At 39.9% G+C, this 20,668-nt stretch overlaps 1 pseudogene; it reads right to left on the bottom strand.

Moving 5' to 3' along the window:
* Nucleotides 1–6,008: 6,008 nt before the first annotated feature.
* Nucleotides 6,009–17,687, bottom strand: LOC100702873 (bile salt-activated lipase-like; annotated as a pseudogene).
* Nucleotides 17,688–20,668: the final 2,981 nt, after the last annotated feature.

Genomic DNA, 20,668 nt, shown 5'->3' with positions numbered 1-20,668 from the left:
ATACATATATATATATATATATATATATATATATATGTACATATGTATATATATATTTCATGACTACAAGACAAGTGACAAAGTATCTCCCCCTCTGTTATGTAAATTGATGTGCCCCAGTGTATGAGTGTATTATAATTAACATTAAATATGTTTTTATTAATAATAATTTATTTATACTTAAATGTTATATTGGCAGGATTCTACAATGTTATCTGAAACATGATTAGACTCGTGTGCTGTAAACGCCCTCTAGTGGCCTTTGTAATAGGAATCATGTCAAAAGTCAAGTTAACCCTCTGAGAGAGGCGTCACTGGTGATGAGACCCAACGCCACAGACAATCTTAACAGTAGTTAAGTTCTAGTTTGAAGAAAAGCTTTTTGAAAAAAGAAAAAACTGAAATAGTTTATGATGCATGCAATGTTCCCTCTAATTTTTCACATGTCTGAGCGAACACACAAACTCCCTGAGCGATCCCTTGGACCACTGTGAGCGACATCAGACGTGTGCACTGTGGTCACGCCAGCATCTAATCCATCCAAGTTACATGGTTTATTAAAATAATCAAATTACAGCATTTACATTTATGTTAGACTACTTTTAATTAACTGCTTTAGCCCACTTACAATGAAAATTTAAAAAACCTTGTTCATGACCTGTGTAGTATGTTAACACTATTGGAAGTAAAAATAACTTGAACTCCAATTTTGAAAACACAACTTTCTTTCTTTTTTAAAAAAGCTCTGACTTGTATTATGAGTATGAGTCTGTGGTCTGGGAGAGAGTCCTGTAACTCTCTGTCTGCAAAATACAGTATATAATGACCAATGCTGGGCAATTAATTATATAGTTACTTCTTCAAAAAAGTAAATCAGTTTGGCAAACAACAAAGATTTTTGCAGCTATTTTTTTTAAATGCAGCCAAGGCATTTTTAAATAAACATTTCAAACTATTTACAGAACAATCAGCTGTTCTGCATCAAATCTGATGCCACACAAATTATTTGTGCGACTCCAAAGAATAATTTCTGTCCCCTATGAGATAAAGGAGAACAACAGCCTGATACCTGCAGGCGTGACAACAGGAGATGTATCACTCCTGTAACACCTGTAACATTCAGCAGCCGCCTCATTGTTCTGACACACACAGCAAAACTACACTACACACTAACTACACAAGATTTGCGCTAAATGTCGCAAATCTCTCACATATCAAAGCACCGCCGTCACTCCTAAAACTTCCCCCCGTTTCTTAACAACTAGATGCCGCTTGCCATATCATTTTTTGATTGGTCGACATGGTACTTTTTTGGACGAATAGGAAAGGGAGAGGGGGGTGGAGTTTGTTTTTGCTCCCAGGCGGAGAGTGCTTTCGAGCCTTTTTTCTTATAAAACGCCTTTTTACCGTTTATTCCCGCAGTAAATATAAACAACGATAGTATTCAGGAAGAAAACCAAACATTGCAGATATTTTTATCATAACTCTGGTTTTACGTGGCCTATCAACACAATTTAAAAACTGGTATAAAGTCCACACTTTTTCCGTCAATTGTTCCATCTGTCCTGCTCACATCTCCAATGGTTGTACACGTTGTCATTAACGTGGCTTCACTGCACATCAGCCACGCCGCTTTGCTAGCTAAAACACCGGTGTCGGCACATAAGGACGCTGTCATAGCCTGTCAACCACGTTGATTAGCTGCTTATATACGAATGTAAATCGCATTATTGGCTGGACTTTGGGATAAGGTGGCATCGTTCTAATACAATATGGGAGCAGCCAGTCACTTACTGACTAACACTGCAAAACAGAATTGTTAAAGTATTAATTTTAATTTCAATTCAGGTTAATTTTTTTTGTGCGCAACACAGATTTTCTGTGCGCAGAGACCGTGCCAGCAGTGCGCAATTGCGCACGTGCGCAGCTTAGAGGGAACATTGGATGCATGCAATTTAGAACAATTATTTTTCACGTTCTCTCATTGCCAAGACTTGGGGAAAATAATTTAAAGATGATCATCTATGATAAAGATTTTAGATTTAATCAAAATATCACTGATCTGATCCTATTGTTAAAACTAACTACAAGAAAACAAATTATATTATGTGTGACAACTTAGATCTTGTTAGTATTGGTTGGTGGGCCTTTGTTCCTCCTCCTACTCAGTCCTCACAGATTCCCATCTAATATACGAAATGACATAGCATATTTGGGAGCCTTGACAATACAAATTTCCGTACAATCAGATACCAAGTATATACAAATGTCGTGACCCTGACATTGCCAGTACTGGTTATTCTGAAGGCAGGACTGTGATGCAGTTTGCCTCGCCACTAGAGGGCGCGGTTGTTTTTGTGAGTAATGTTCTGTTGGGATGTGAAATGGTGTTCATGGAGGCAGTGTGAATCACTGTGAATCCGCATAAATTATGCTTGGGGCAGTGTATGTGGTTTCTTTCAGAGTGTTTGTACACAAGATTGGTGAGTTACATTATATCTCCTGTTTTAGAAGGATTTGTCAATTTTATTGCTCTTGACATTTTCTGTTCACTCATAGTTGGACCTAGTTGGAGCTAGGTCTTGGACCTAGACCTAGTTGGAGATATGGCTAAGCTAAGCTAAGTTATGGCTAAGCTAAGCTAAGTTTTAACTCCGCTGCAGGTTCAAAGTCACTCGATCACTGCGGCATCACTGAGAGTTAAAAACTGTCTAAATCCTTTCATCTGTAATAAAATGGTCAGTGTTGCTGCTCTACCAGGTGTAACTAGTAAGTTTAACATCCAGGCATCCATGAAAACTGAATTTATGAAATTTAACGGAGTTAGAAATTAGCAGTAAGTTAGCTCGCTAGTTTCCACCTAAACATGAAATACCATGTTCTTACTGAGGGATTTCTGAAACAAATTAAGACGTACAGCTCTACTATCACTTCCAACATAAATGAAGACAGAAAACTAAACAGCAGTGACGTTTGTAGGGTTACTGAAGTCGGGCTAGCTGGTATGCAATGATGTGCTACTTGATCGCTAGTGACATAGCTATGTTAGCATAATATAAACAGTGAAGCTGGACGATGAACGCTAACTTTTTTCCACTCAACAAAAGTTAACGTGATTCCCGAAGGTTCAGGGCAAATGCAATCGCATGGCAGGATGCTGTAAACAGACCGAACTTCATAATGACTGAAATTAGCACCACTGACGGAACAATGGGCTGGGAGGTCAGTTCCTTGATCATTAATATGCAAATTGTCGTGAGAATTTGCTTGTGTCAGTCATTATGCAAATGTACTGTTTATAAGATTGGGGAAACCTGCAGTCAGCTGAGACTGAAGAAGTCACTTGGATGAGTGACAAAATGTTTCTCCTACTGAAAACGCCAGATGAACAGAATCAACTTTTGGGGAGTTACTTACCTGGATGATTGAGCATTCATCAAGACTAGTACAGATACTTTTAACTTATAAGGCAGCTTATAGGGGAGAGCAGTGTGAGACCTAGAATGTAGATTTGCCTGGCACTAAAGCAGTCTTTCTCAAATGGTGGTACGCATACCACTAGTGGTACTTGGGCTCTCTCTGGTGGTACGCAGGAAGTCTCCAATTTTTTTTTAAGATTAAATAATGTACCATTGGGGTGGTATGCAAGGCGACACAAGAGTTCCCGAGGCTCTTCTGGGAGCCGGAGTAAACCAGAAAACGTGTCCCCGAGCGTGACTCCTCTATGAAGAGCAGCCTTTCCTTATCGCCAGCGGTCATGGCCGCTACAGAGCGCTGGTGGGCTTAAAACTGCAAAGGAGCCACAGTGCTGTCACGCTGATGGTAAAAACACTGCTCTTTTCCGTGGTGCCGCGATCCCAGCCACCATCGATAAGTCAGAGGCTCCTGGGAGAATCGGTGGGGGTGCAGGAGATAACATCGGTGAATCGGGAACTATCGCCCAGATGCCGAAGCTCCTGGTAGCCAGGGGAATGCCATCTGCTTCTTCTGCGAGAGGGCGGTAATCCTTTGCGGCCAGCAGCAGGGAGTTGGCGAGGCCACCTCACACTGGCAACTGTTGGAGGAAGACGTGAGTGAAGAGGAATCCGCCCTCATCCGTTCCTAGCAAGGACGGCATGCTCTCCGTGAGCTTGAGAGCGGTACCATCATCCAGCCCTGAGAGAGAGAGGAGTTTCACGGCCCGCTCTATGTGAGAGAGGGAGTAGCGCCGCAGCAGCAGTGTTTTGAGAGCGGTGTATTTCCCTTGGCTGGGGGGATCCCAGAGGAGGGTCATCACATGGCGGGTGGACAACAGAAGACATCAACTGGCTGAGAACTCCAGGATCTGAATAAAACGGAATATCATGTGGTCCTTTAAGGATCTATCATTTTGAAAGCTGGAAAGTTAAATTCACAAGAACTAATGCTTAGGGTCTGGAGAGCCTTGTACATGGGGGGGGAGCAGCCATGGTAAGAGTCACAGCATTAGTTGATTTTAAACAGGCCACCATACTTTCATCAGTTGGGCAGCCCACTTTCTCAGCAACCTGAACATATGATAAAGTCTGACAAAGTTAAAGGTCTTTTTTGTAGAGCAGCACACCAAATGTTTACCTCACACAGATCCCAGAGGAGGGTCATCACATGGCGGGTGGACAGCGGATCCAGCAAGGCCACCACATTTCATGTCGTTGGCTGAAACGCCATGAAGAGCAAACTGAGCTATGACGTACACAAACTACGAAGGAGGGTCGTGCCAAAAAAACGGCTGCTTAACCACCACAGCAAAAATTTAAACGTACAACTCTGCTATCACTTCCGACATAAATGAAGACAGAAATCTAAACAGCTGTAGCGTTTGCAGGGTTACTGTCTGAAGTTGGCCTAGCTGGTATATTTAATGATGTTCTGTGTGGTGGTTAGCTACACAGCTATGGTTAGCATAATATAAACACAGTGAAGCTGGAGGATGTGAGTTAATGTGAAGGTTCCCGAAGGTTAGGGACAAATGCAATCGCATGATGATGTAAACAGACCAAACTTCAATGAAGAGAACAACTGCAATATAAGATTAGTCATTAACATACTGCTCCATGGGCTGTGCTGTAGTTACATCGTAATGTTTTAAAAACTGAGCTTTAAAATGAATAGTGATGATTAAAACCGAGAGAGTGACAGTGATCACTGACTTTTTTTAGGGGCTTGTTCAGATTAAATAGAGCAAGATATACAACATTAAAACATGTTAAAAACACAACAGCCTTAATAAATGCAGAATAGTTTGGAGTCATCCAGGCTTCATACGTCATCACTTAACGATTGGATATCCCACCTGCTGTGAATGTTTTAATGCAGTACAGTTGTTGTTATTATCACTTGTCACATCCTGTTTGTGACAGTTAAAATAAATAACATTCATATAAGAAATAAAATTGTCTCATGTAAACTGTATGTGGTTTTAAATAGGCCTATACTACTGTACTTTAATGTCGGTCATAAGGGTGGTACTTCAAGAGCCATATATTTTATGAGGTGGTACTCACTGTGAAAAGTTTAAGAACCGCTGCTCTAAAGCACTTTGGGTAAACTTCTGTTCTTCAAATTTGCTATTCATATTGCATGTTTGAGGCCATTTTATTCATTTACCAAAAATGTGAAAATGACACAATTCAGTGATCTACACACTGAACTCAGAGGACAGAAACAAAGTATCGATTCTAGCCCAGTATTAATACCAGTGTAGGTATCGATATCTAATATAAGCTGGTTTCCTTCTAAGGTGACTCTCTGATTTGATTTGATTGTGTTGTAGTCATCTCTAATTTAAGTCACATGTGGGTAACAGATAGGTTTCTTTTGTTCTCCTTTTGTTCATTTTATAATTTATAAATGGATTTGGTGAAGACTGTTGGTGCATGGATCTCACATGATATGATTGTGGAAGATATATCTGTCACAAATGTTTGCATGGCCAATGCAACTGGCTGCATGCACCTCGGGTAAGTATTCAGGGGGAACTAACTAAATAAAAGCCAAACACATTTTTGCCCACTTTTTTGTATTATATAATCGAATATGATGTATTATTTAAATTAAAAATGCATAATTAAACATCTGTAGCACCATGGGATGGGAGGCTGGGAAGGGTGGTTGTCCAAAGGCGAACAAAGCAAAGCCTCATTTGCTTTCCAACAGAGCTTTCATTCATCTTTGCATTGATGTCCAGGTAGTTTTGTCCACTGGTGGTAAACTTAGGCCAGGTCACAGGAACAGTCAGGTGTTCTTTATTGGGGTCTCTGTGAATAAAATAAAGGATGCAACCAGTAACTTTGCAGTAAACATTTGTAACTTTCTGTAAAACCAACAAACAAACAACCACATTTGAACAGTGTATTTTACCCAGTTCTAGCAAAGTTAGTCCAGTAGGCAATCATGTAGCCAGACAGGTCTCTGTGTCTCTGCCCATAAGCACTTGGTGTGGTGAAGAGTTTCCCAAACGCATACTGAGGGTCATCAGTGTGGTCTGCTCCCACCCAGTCATGGTATGGTTTGTTTGGTCCAGCCAATAATCTGGGCTCAGACATTACGCAGAAATAAGTGTGACCAGACCTGTTTAAGATGATCACAGTGAGTTTAGTCTGCTTTGCAGTAACATTCAGATTATGTTCAAATACTATATTACTAGAACTTTAAATATTTCCTAAGTTGCCCTCTAGTTACCAAAAGTAACTCCAGTAGCAAAAAGGGAAGCAAGGCGTTAGTCTCACTTGGCGTTAGCAGCATGTAGATAAACTGCAGCCTCTGTTGGAACCAGGAAGATGTAATCTGTCCCAATTTCCACAGCAGTTCTCTTGATTGTGTCCTGACTGGGTGTTGAATCCCAGTTGGATATGTATTCAGCAAAGGCAATATCCAAACCAGCTTCCCCTTTCTTTTTAGTATAAGCAGCAAGGAGTCTTTTTACGTCTTCTATACAAAGAAAAAAAGAAACAGAGCTGCATTTTCTAAGTTTTACGAGCCCACAAAACAAACCTCTCCCAAAAACAAATCAACCTTACACTGGAATCTCTTTATTCTTGTCAGAAAGGGAAGGAATGTCTTGTGCAGTGAAGGATCGGCCATCCATGTCATTAACACCTGCAAGGTAGTCTATTTCAGCAGCGTTGTGGAACAAGTTGCCAGGCTCATCAGGCAGGAAGTCTCCATCAACAACAGAAGACATCAACTGGCTGAGAACTCCAGGATCTGAATAAAACGGAATATCATGTGGTCCTTTAAGGATCTATCATTTTGAAAGCTGGAAAGTTAAATTCACAAGAACTAATGCTTAGGGTCTGGAGAGCCTTGTACATGGGGGGGGAGCAGCCATGGTAAGAGTCACAGCATTAGTTGATTTTAAACAGGCCACCATACTTTCATCAGTTGGGCAGCCCACTTTCTCAGCAACCTGAACATATGATAAAGTCTGACAAAGTTAAAGGTCTTTTTTGTAGAGCAGCACACCAAATGTTTACCTCACACAGATTTAAATTTGTTATGAATCATTCTGTAAAAAACATATTGGGACGTTTATACTGCAGCATGAACATTCAATTACAGTTACACGTGTGTCCATTTGGGGAATGTAAAGCTAACATTTACTCACTGAAACTTTAACATCACCTGTCGTTAATGTATCATTTATGCTGTAACATGCTCACCAGCAAGTCACAAACACTGTAACTTATCTGTTATTAACAGATTAGCTGAGCAGGAAATACACAGAGGGTTTTATCACCTTATTTATTGATAGCAGCTGCATTATGTATCTAAGTTTTTAGCCTCGCCACTAGAGGGCGCGGTTGTTTTTGTGAGTAATGTTTTGTTGGGAGTTGAAATGGTGTGCATGGAGGCAGTGTGAATCAGCAGAAGTTATTCTTGGAGGCAGTTTATGTGATTTCTATGAGAGTGTGTGTCCATAAGTTACACTATATTTCCTGTTTTAGAAGGATAGTTTGTCAATTTTATGGCTCTGGACATTTTCTGTTCACCCATTTTACCTAGGGTGACCATATTTTGATTTCCAAAAAAGAGGACACTTGGCCCAGCCATGAAGAGCTTTAATAATACTGTTTGCTTAAAGAAAATTTAAACATATTGAAACGATGCCTTCTTGTGCGGTTAATGAATGGTGAAATAAAAAATGTCATATAGCCTTTTACAAGTCAACATGGGCAAAAAAAACAACAACTCAAAAACCTCTGGAATTAAATAATGGTACAGAAACAAGACCTCATCTGTATAAGAACAATTACCAGTACCGGAATGGTACATGGGAAATTTCTTTTGCACTTCATCTGAAAAGCTCCACTTATGCTTTGGCATCTTTTAAACATCATCAGGCGTACTGCTGCACGCTGTTTGTCCCGTATGTGAGCGCAGAGCAACCACTCACAAAGCATCAGCTCAGAAATGATGTCACACATATGGGTCCTCTGTAGGCCTATAGAAAAACCCGGACATTTTCATCAATCTTGAAAATCCTCCCGGACGCCCTGGACCGAACGTGAAAAGTGGACATGTCCGGGGAAAAGAGGACGGCTGTTCACCATAATTTTACCTAGTGGGAAATATAGCTAAGCTCAGTTAAATTATGGCTAAGCTAAGCTACGTTTTAGTTTGAGTTGGTGATTTTTATCACGTTTATATGCCTTCTTTTACTTTATTTAACTTCATATGTGATTGGGACCCAAGAATTAAGTAATAGAAAAGATGTTTCAATTTTTTTATGCCAAATATGGTTAAGGCTGTAAGCAAAGGCCGTTAGCTATGGCGTTATTTTGTGCCACTATTCTGAGCGCACGTAAAAAAAAATTTGAGCGCACGTAAAAAAAGTTTACAGGTGCAATTGTTGCATTTTGAGGAGAAATTTATTTTGAGCGAAGAAAAGCTGAATTTGAGTGAACAAAATTCATTGCTGCGTGCAAAAAATGTATTTCAGTGTTTGCTATTATCCATACACACACACACACACAATAGCAGCCCCTCTCGCTCAGTTTTTGCATTTGCGCTCGCTTGCAATGTGTTGCTCGCGCTCTCAACATTTCTGCCCGTGTGCGCTCAACTCTTTCTCTACACCGTTATATTTGTGCCACAAAACCAGCCAATCACAGACTTGGATGCAAAAATATCTGATTGGCTGTTCTGGTCTCCAATCAGCTCGAAATGACCAAATGCAATATCCCAGAATCCATTTCGTCCAAAGCTCAAACGAGGCAGTGGCGGAGGAACACAGAGTGGCAGAGTTTGAAATATTACTCTTTCTGGGTCACAAAATAAACTTTTAAGATATTTTCATGCGAGAATGGTGCTGTGTAAACTTCAAATACCTGCTCGATTCATCAAGACATCACATATTTGCATAAGTGCTCTAATGTTTTCGGAGATGCCTGTTACCCACCAGCTGACCGCATAGCTGGACTGGCCATTGGGCATCCCGGGCATTTGCCGGGTGGGCCGATGGTGATGTTTCATTTTTAGGGCCCGAGCACCGAGAGTGCGAAGGCCCTATTGTATCTGCTCTGTTTATTATTATTATTATTATTATTATTATTATTATTATTATTATTATTTTTCATTGAAATGAATTGCCTTTTTGAGGGCTTTAACATGCTCAAAAACTCATGAAATTTTGCACACGCATCAGGTCTGGTGAAAAATTTTGTATTTTAATGGTTTTACATATGAGCATTGGAAAATTGCTCTAGAGCGCCACCTATGCCTTATAAAATGCAGCCCTACGACGACATGGTTTGAGCTACATGCATGAAATCTGGTACACGTATGTATCATGCCAAGACGAACAAAAAAGTCAATGGGCCCATTGACGCAAAACCAACAGGAAGTCCGCCATTTTGGATTGAAAGTCACATTTTGGCTCTGATTTTACCATTTCCATGCCTTGTACTTTCGCGAACTCCTCCTTGGGATTTTGTCATACAAACTTCATATTTGGACAGTGCCAACTACACACCTGGGCCATGTTAAATTGCGGAGCTTTTGAGTTTTCGTGATACGGTGAGGACGTGGCGCCACGGCGAATTTCGATGACTCGCCATGAAAATCTTATTGCCTCTCATTCCCTTATACATTGTCCGCCGTGCACCAAAGAGCACACATATGATAAGGCTCCAGCCCTGAACATATTTCAACTGCCATATTTGAAATCATGGACAGCGCCACCTAGTGGGAACAGGAAGTGTCATGTTTTACACTTTGGAGTACAGCGTTGTGATGGGTGACATCTGCAGCCTCAAATTTCTCCAGGAAAGCCTTAAGGAGTTGGTCTTGGGTTACAGTGAAAACTGTGACTTTTCGTGAGAGGGTGTGACCCCAGCAGCATGGCGAACTTTGATGTCTCGCCATGAAGAAACAAGTTAGTATAACTCAATGAAATCCAGTCTGATCAGAACCAGACTTTACAGGGATGATGTCAGACTCGCCCTGAACAGATTGATGTGCCCATTGTCAGGAATATGCAGAGCGCCACCTAGTGGCAACAGGAAATGCCATGTCTTTCATTTTGTTGTACTGATTTTCACGGGTTTATCGTGGCCACCTCAAAAGCGGTGAATATCACCATCAGTCCCTCATGATGCTTCAGTGAGAAAATTGTGACTTTAAACTGAACGGCGCACCCTGTTGGCAACGCGGTTCACCATGAACAATGAAGTGGCTTTTGAGGGGCTTGGAAAGTTTAAAAAGTCTTGAAATTTGGCGCACACCTCCAATGTGATGAGCGTTTTCTTGTTATTTTACCATTTTCACTGAATAGCGCAAAATGGCTCCACAGCGCCCCCTACAAAATTTCAAAACAACAGCCCCTGCTCTGTGTTTCGTCTATGAGCCTGAAATCTGGTAAGCTTATGTAAGATATCAAGATGTACAAAAAAGTCTCTTGGAGCAATATCCCAAATCCAACAGGAAGTCAGCCATTTTAAAATTAATGTGTCATTTTGGCCACATTTTCCCCTCTTTTCAGGCCTCGTACTTTGACGAACTCCTCCAAGGGATTTCATCATATTGAACCAATCTCCAGTATGTGGAATCTAAAGACCTTTGTGATGTTAAATTGCGAAGCTTTTTACGTTCAGGGAAACGGGGTGGTCATGTCGGCACGTGGAGTTTCAATCCCTCGCCAAAAAGCAGTAATCTGCTGTCACTCAAAAACACAATGTCCAATCTCTCACAAACGTCACAGGCGTGGTGAGACTCGACCTCGGAAATGTTTGTTATGCCATTTGTCAGTAATGGTTAGAGCACCACCTGGTGGGACGACTATAATCATGATTAAATGAGATGAAATGTTAGCTGGTGGTTAAATGCATGAATTCCATCAATGTGACATCAGATCGGACGTGCTGGTGTTAGGTGTAAGGCATGGCTCGACGCGCCAGGGGTGCGAGGGCCCTCATAACGCTGCTTGCAGCTTTAATTATGTTTGTTTTTGTAATGGTATAAACAATGAAAGGTGGTGGATTAGCCAATTGGTCATGATCAACTCTGGGCTGGACCAATTACAATACATCCGTATTGAGATGAAAAGGAACGCGATTAGTCCCGTACTTCAGCTAGAATGAAAAAGACACAAAGCTGGAGTTATTCTGTCCTCTCCTGTTGCTACTTCAATCATGAAACTGATCAATGATCAGCTGATCGTCTCTCTTGTTTGTTTATCGCCCACTTTGCGCCAGAAAGAGGAAACCAGCGGATGTTGTGCTAAACAACAACAGCACGTTGAAGTTTGATCAGCTGTTGTTAGAATTTATTTAAAATTAATTTCTAGTATCAGCTGATGTTTGCTGGAGCCACAGCTGTAAAAGCTGCTGCTCATGATATCGGTTTGGAAACATGAAGGTGATACAAATCATGCATATATACCAACAAGACAGTGTACATCACTGTCACAACAGCGTTTGTTTTAGTTCAAAGGCTTTATGGTTTTTCCTATAATATCTGGTGGTGAAGTCTGTGATTTTTTGTCAGTTCAGCCTTATATATTATGTTTAACCCGAGTGACCACCCGGTCAGCTGGTGGGTAACAAGTATCTCTGAAAACGTTAGAGCACTTTTGCAAATATGTGATGTCTTGATAAATCGAGCAGGTATTTGAAGTTTACACAGCAACATTCTCGCATGAAAATATCTTAAAAGTTTATTTTGTGACCCAGAAAGAGTAATATTTCAAACTCCACCACTCTGTGTTCCTCCGCCACTGCCTTGTTTGAGTTTTGGACGAAATGGATTCTGGGATATTGCATTTCGTCATTTCGAGCTGATTGGAGACCAGAACAGCCAATCAGATATTTTTGCATCCAAGTCTGTGATTGGCTGGTTTTGTGGCACAAATATAACGGTGTAGAGAAAGAACTGAGCGCGCACGGGCAGAAATGTTGAGAGTGCGAGCAACACATTGCGAGCGAGCGCAAATGCAAAAACTGAGCGAGAGGGGCTGCTATTGTGTGTGTGTGTGTGTATGGATAATAGCAAACACTGAAATACATTTTTTGCACGCAGCAATGAATTTTGTTCGCTCAAAATAAATTTCTCCTCAAAATGCAACACTTGCACCTGCAAACTTTTTTTTACATGCGCTCAAATTTTTTTTAGTTCGCTCAGAATAGTGGCACAAAAATAACGCCATAGTTAGCCTAGTAGTAAGGTCTACAAGACAATGTTGTGGCTCTAATATATTATGTAGCCTACTAATGTGATTATTGGTGTTTACACTGGATTGTAATTTGTGTTCTGTTTTGTTCATTCTGTTTTGTAGAACCACACACACACACACACACACACACACAGCCAAACCCATCTATGGAGGTGTTCCACTAAATCTGCCAGTTCAAGAACCGGAAGATCATCACTTGGCCTTGTCATTTACTTTGAGGGTCATACTGGCATTTAACCAGTGCACACCCTGCGATCACCACCATCAGAAACTGAACCTTAGCATCAGAAATGTTCAGAACACTAGTACAGATACTTTTTACCTATAAGGCAGCTTATGGGGGAGAGTAGATTGTCGTGATTTATGAGATGAATCATGAACTTACAAATGCAGAATACATTTTAATGATCACTACTTTTCATAATAACACTGTGACACACGCCTTTCAGCTTTCCATTTATTTTGAAATGAATGTTTTTTGGAGACCTAGAAAGTAGATGTGCCTGGCTCTAAGGCACTTTGGGTAAAGTTCTGTTCTTCAAATTTGCTATTCATATTGCATGTTTGAGGTCATTTTATTCATTTACAAAAAAATGTGAAAATGACACAGTTCAGTGATCTACACACTGATAGGATAGAAACAAAGTATCAATTCTGTCGCGCTAGTACCGTCCCAGTATTACTACTTATTACTAAAAAATACTCCTCTTAGTTGTGGAAAACCAAAAGACTTAATTACGACTATATATCTAAGAGTATTATCTAAGGGTAGTTGATATTAATCAAATGCAAACAGAAGGGCAAGTAAAATTAAACAGAAGCTACTATAGACAATTAACTATCAAAATTAAACAGGAAGTGAGAACCATTACTAGAACAGGGAAACACAGACGTGCACACGGGAGTTGACTCCACAGGATGGGACAGGAAACACAGAGGGAACAAAACAAACTCTAAAACTAGAACTAAATTATAACAGGAGACAAAGAATAGAACCTAAATGGCCCAAAAAACACAGGTGCAGGATCATGTCACACAAAAGCACCAGGATCAGTTAACAGGATGAGCATATGACAACAACATACCTCCACTGCAATCTTATGTGGATTTTTGTTATAAGCCCATTGACAAAGACCGACACCGCTCTGGGAGATAGCTTTCCTGATCAACCCTTTGTTATATGGAGTGAGCGTCTGTGTAGGAACACACACAGAGTATCTAAATTATTACTTGCTTTTAACAGTTTAGTTTATTTGGCATTTTGTTTGTTTAAATAATTGTATATAACAAAGGGAGTTGTTAGGTTTAATGTATGTGTTGTAGGTTGCCATTTAAAAAGCTAGAATGCTTGTGTTTGCTCTCTATGTAACCCACGCATACGAGTACGTGCACGACCTCGATAAGGGGAACAAGCAGCCTTGAGAAGAACAGATTCTACTTAATGAAGGAAGCCACCTGGCTGGGACAAGATACCGACAGCATCCTGGGAGGGCTGCACTCCCATCATATAACCACACATTGTATAACCATGCTTGCACAATACACTTTGTAACCATATATAGTAATTTATCTTAGTTAATACAGCAACAAGCTTTATGAATATTTATGTGTGTAACCAATAAAAACAACCTGCAGGGGGAAAGCAAGTTGAAGTGGGTTGGAGACAACTGCTTCCCTCTCGCGAGTGAAAACTTGAGCTCTGTGTGACCTCGTTCCTGAGTGAGTTTCTGTTTATCCAGCAGTATCAGGGGTAAAACTCTGACAGGAGTGTGTTGTTGCATCAACTGTCATGCATAAGGATCATAAGCACTAGTTTGGCAGTGCTTAAATTTTTCTTATTGATATATTACCAGTGTGTGAATGTGAGAGTGAATGAATAGTGGAATTGTAAAGCACTTTGAGGGTCTCGAAAAGCGCTATATAAATGCAATCCATTATTATTATTATTATTATTATTATTATTATTACTTGCTTCTAAATAAATGAATAATGCATGGATAAACCCATCTACATTCATAGACAGTGATCCCATGCTTTTCCTAAAGCCTCTCACCTGGAAGCAAACACTAGCTCCACCTGCAGACTCCCCAAAGAGGGTGATGTTGTCAGGGTCACCTCCAAATGACTGGATATTCCTGCGTACCCAGGCGATGGCAGCATGCTGGTCCCACAGACCATAGTTTCCTGTTATAGTGATAGATTTTCACTGAAAAAACACTCCACAGCAGTGCAGAGCAGGAAAATACACTACCAATACAATAGTATCACTTACCAGGAAAGCTAGAGTCTCCTGTACTGAGGAATCCCAAGGTTCCCACACGGTATCCCACAGACACTATGATGACATCGCCCCTGTCTGCAATTTCCTGAGAAAGTTTACCCCCTTGGAACCACCGGACATGAAGCCCCCTCCATAAAATCAAATCATCACTGGGAGGTTTGATGAGACTGGGAGAAAAAAGATGCATTCTTATCTCACAAAGGATAAAAGTAGTGTTTAGTGTTTCAGTATTGCCATCATCCAACATTACTTTATAATAAGAGAATAAAAGTCACCATTTTCGCTGTGAGGAACCCAGATGTTGAGGTAGAGGGAGTCTTCACTACCAAGACTTGATGCAGGGTCGATCATGTTGATTTGGAGGCATCTCCTAGCAAACTTAGTTGCCTTCAGTATGCCTGAAGATGAAAACCAGGGAAAAACATAAATTCCTTTCAAAGATGAAGGGAGATTTTCAAACTGTTAATTATGATATTAAATAATACATTTATCTTTGTTTGGTCAGATTTCTTTGAACGCACCATCCCAGCCAGGGTGAGGTTTGGGTTTTTCGAAAGGTCCAGGTTTGGCAGCAAAGGAAATTCCTTAGAATACATCTACAGAGCGGGAAGGGCCAACAGGGATATTTTGCCCCTGAACCTTTACCAACCATTATTTTGTGTGTGTATATACATATACATATATATATTTGCAAATATATAATATCTGGGAATTTGCTACACTCCATCTACACTATGGACATAAAAAAGGAAGCAGTAATATCAATAAAGTACTACTAACTGAAAAATTTTTTTAAAAAGAAAATAATCCAAACTGTATGTCAGCATTGTTCTATTATTTATCTCCAAGAATAGAACTACATCTACTTACATCTGTTCCCCTAGCTCTTAAGCTCTTAAATAACAAATAATTCTGAAAGCAATAAAATAAAAACAACAACAACCTTTGAACACAGTTTAGGTTTCATGTTGATTCTGATCTGGACATTATTTGCTTTAGTTTATGATCAAACCATTAAAGTTAATGTCTAATGACTCCCTAGTGCTTCTTTTTTCTCCTGCTTTTTGTAATACAGCTGTTGAATTGAATGTGTCAATAAAAAGTTAAGAACTAAACACAATCTGAGGATATTTTTTTAGACACAGCATGAAACAGAGGTTACATTTCTAGCTGATAAATTGCAGACGCAATGGTCACGGCTCAGATTCAGAGCAGATTCATTACTCTATAAATTTACTTGGTTTTCATTATTAATGCATTTGAAATCTTACAGACATATGGAGGCTGCTGAGGCTATCCCCAGACAACAGACAATCAAAGCAACAAAAAAAATAACAAAATCTTTAGTTTCTCCATGGTTGTCCAGAATCTGCCAATGCCTTTCCAGGTATTTATATACAGGAGGCCTCCTTCAGAATTGTACTCTTGTTATACAACATTTAGACCCTTTGCTGCATTAGTGAAATTGAGCTGGTTATTCGTTAACCTCGGATGAGAACCAGCCTGATGTGACTGTGCCAAATGTTTAATATGATAAATTAATGCAAATGAAGGTTATAACTGACAGTTATTCTTTTAATTTTGCTTTCAACGTCCAGCTTACTTATATGAGATTTTACAAGACTAAAATAATTTAAAAAACCTTTTTTTTATCGTATTAAATGTTTGTTAAAATTTTTCACTGGCGCTAAATGTACATGCAAATGTAAGCTATTGCATGTACATTTAGAGATAAGGGCAGTGTGGCAACTCACAAAAACAGGTGTACTGGTTCCCAACTTAGTAAAGTACACACAGCATAAGATTAAAAAAAACCCCTCTAAAATAGCCCAACATCTGAGACAGAAAAATGATAGGTGCTTTTTTTTTCTTCTTTTTTTTTTAACTGAATCCAGATATGACACTCTTGTTGTCAGAATTTAGTAAATGTTCTGCAATGACTGTTAAATTAAGCATAAGAAACTGGCAGAAGGAATGTCTATTAATGCAAGTAATTAATAAACCCATGTTGTTTTTAATACAAGGTCTTAGTTTGGCTGTCTGTTTTCTGGGTTTAGCTATTCCTATTTATTTTCTTGGTACCTTCAGGTCATATATACATATATATATAAATATATATATATATATATATATATATCTATATATATATATATATACGTATGTATACAGTGGCTTGCAAAAGTATCTATCTATCTATCTATCTATATATATATCTATATATAGAGAGAGATATATAGATATATATCTATATAGATATATGTCTATATATCTATATTGATATATATTTTGACCTTGGGACTTGCAGGCCATACACGGCACAGATGTTTCTGTATACTATGCCGGCCACTTGGTTATGGGATTCCATGTATGCCCTCCCTGCTAGCATCTTGTACCCTGCTGTTATGTCCTGGATTGTCTCAGGGGCATCTTTACACAGCCTGCACCTGGGGTCTTGTCTGGTGTGGTAGACCCCAGCCTCTATGGATCTTGTGCTTAGAGCTTGTTCCTGTGCTGCAATGATTATTGCCTCTGTGCTGTCTTTCAGTCCAGCTTTGTCTAGCCACTGGTAGGATTTCTGGATGTCAGCCACTTCTTCTATCTGCCGGTGGTACATACCGTGTAGGGGCCTGTCCTTTCACGATATTTCCTTTCCTTGTTCCTTTTCTTTTTGGGGTTTCTACTGAGGTATTCACTAAGCACTTGGTCAGTAGTGGCCATCTTCCTGATATACTTATGGATATCCTGGATAGTTGTACTGACACTCACTAGTTCTCAGCCTCCTTCCTTCCCGTTAGCATATATTCTCAGGGTGCTGGATTTGGGGTGAAACCCACCATGCTTCCTTGTGTTGATGTCAGCAGCTTCTATCTCTTCCTTTGGCCAGCTTATTATCCCAGCAGGGTATCTCATCACTGGCAGGGTGTAGGTGTTGATTGCCAGGATCTTGTTCTTACCATTCAGCTGACTTCTCAGGACTTGCAATTAACTTCTGCAGGTATTTGGTGGTTGCGGTTGTGACAGTTGCTCCATTCTGTAGTCAATATCCATAGCCAGTCAATGATCAATGAGTCCTATTCAGAACAGCAGTGGGGGTGGGGACAGAGCATCTCCTTGGTAAATCCTGCACTAGATGGTGCAATTGGCTTGAAGTTGGCCTGTAGTGTTATTTGCTACATCCCCATCAAATTCCTGATGAAGGCTCTTAGGGTCCTGTTGATCTTGTACAGTTCTAAACATTCTAGGATCCATGTGTGGGGCATTGAGTCATAGGCTTTCTTATAGTCAATTCAGGTGGTGCACAGGTTGGTGAGCCTGGTCTTGCAGTCTCAGGCAACTGTTCTGTCTGCCAGTAGCTGGTATACCTGCCTATCATTGTGCAATATCCCACACCACTATAGGCAACAGGGGGCACTCCACAGTGCAGCGCATCCATATATTTGTAGTGTTTCATTAAAATTCATGAAATTAAGAGTTCAAATATATAGTTCTACCTTGGCTAACTTAAAAAGCTAACTTTATATATCTTCCTTGAGAAATGAATTGTAATTGCAAACGTTTACTCAATAATTTTAAACTCCACTGACTAATAATACTGCCTGGATCATCAAGGTATAGTCCTCTGGGCGCAAATGTTTGGTGGGCCCTAGCTAACTTATTTTAAGGATCAGCCTTTTTTATTTTATTCAGTCAAACACGAGGTTATAAATCTCCCGTGATCATGAGCTTAAGCTCTGGGTAAGCTTGTGTGTTACCATACTGAATGTATCAATAACTTAAAAGTTTACAGCAATGTTTTCATCCTGAATTTGTTGAGCAAAAAATGGCATATAGCATATTTTCCGCACTATAAGGCACACTTAAAGTCCCTTCATTTTCTCAAATATCGACAGTGCGCCTTATAATCCGTATGGAATGCCAGGACTGACATAACGAATTAATTAAATACACCACTAAATAATTAATTACATGTGGCAATAATTAATTAAAATTGGAAATAATTAATTAAATAAATATTTATGACACATTTAATTAATTATTATTATTAATTATTTAATGATGTATTTATTTAATTCATTTTGGCACTATTGTCCCATTTAGCTCTCACCCTGAAATAATTTTATCTGTCAGCCTCACCCATCAAACTCAGGGGGCGGGGTTAACGCTGTCGCTGCAGTTTCTCTAATATCTGATTGGTTGCCTTGTAAAGTAAGTCAAGACAGGTCGAGATAATCGATTGCTGGTGTGGACTTGGGGCAGCCAGGTATCCCAGAATGCATTTCAAATCACAGGCAACAATAGTGGTGGCCTAAAGTTTTAAAATACCCCATTTTTCTGTCACCAACTACACTTTTAAAATTGTTTTAGCCACGAACGTAGTGGCGTAATCTTCACGTCTGGTCAGTTTGTCAACATAGAACATGTTTGCATAAGTGCTCCGATGTTTTTGGAGATATTGCTAGCTCTGCTGACAAAGTGTGCCGAGCTCACAGCCCCGGTATTCCATCTGAACTGTTTTTTTAAATATACGTTAACCGGTTTGTTTACAAATTCCACTCTGCGTGTTCCACATGTTGCATTCGCAGATTCTCATTTTCACCGAACGATTGTCTCTTTCCGCCTGGTCTTGTGTCTCTGTAACATAAATAACAAGCTTAAGAGCTTTTTCTCAGGACACCAGCGATCAGCTCAACAGGCCCTCAGTTTACCTGCATACCTGCTCACCTGTCAGCTGTTTAACACCTGCTGTTAATTCAGGTTACACGCCCACATTACCTGGTGATATTCACAGTTTAACTGGGAAGCCGGTGCTCAATATAATGGAATGTTGGCGCATTATTCTGCACCAGATAAGTAAATATGGTTTGTTTCCTGAGCGCAGAGCTGCTGGAGCTTGTTTCCCTACAGAGCACTTTATAGGCAAACCCACTTTATCAGCGGCTGATATCCAATCACCGGCAGACAGCTTTGAAACCTCTGCTGAGTTTTAGCTCTCAGTGGAGTTCAAACAGGTTTTGAGCCGGCGAGGCGTGATTGTAGATGCTGTGCAGGTGAGAATATCTCACCTGCAGTGGCATCGCAGGCCACTCCACGCCACAATAATAAAGCATTTTCTATTTAATTATAAACTTTGTCCTAAATATGTCCTTTGTTTTAACTATTTAATAATAAAAAAGGAAACACAAAAAACACTGAAGGTCATGAAAATTAATTGAGATTTAGCAATTCAATGATGTATCCACCTTATTTATTGAAAAGTATCGGTATTGGTATCGGCGGTACAGGCCCGTATTTACTTTGTATCGGCTCAATACCAAAATATGCAGTATCGCACACCACTACGGAACATTACGGCTATCGCAGTTAGGAGCCTCGCGGAGTAATCTGGGTCCAAAACTTTGTGTGCTTCAGGTCCCAAAGTCAAACGAACACTGCGGCATCACTGAGAGTTAAAAACCATCTAAATATTTTCACCTTTAATAAAATGATAAGCGTTGCTGCTTTACCAGGTGTAACAATTAAGTTTAACAGGCCAGGCATGAAAATAGAATTTATTAAATTTAACAGAGTTAGAAGTTAGCAGGAAGTTAGCTCGCTAGTTTCCACCTAAACATGAAATACCATGTTCTGACTGAGAGATTTTGGAAAAAATTAAAACGTACAGCTCTGATATCACTTCCAACATAAATGAAGACAGAAAA

The sequence above is a fragment of the Oreochromis niloticus genome, linkage group LG7 (genome assembly GCF_001858045.2).
Source record: "Oreochromis niloticus isolate F11D_XX linkage group LG7, O_niloticus_UMD_NMBU, whole genome shotgun sequence".
Classification (NCBI taxonomy): domain Eukaryota; kingdom Metazoa; phylum Chordata; class Actinopteri; order Cichliformes; family Cichlidae; genus Oreochromis; species Oreochromis niloticus.
Note: the sequence above shows the minus strand (reverse complement) of the source record. Positions and strands in the feature narration are given on the sequence as shown.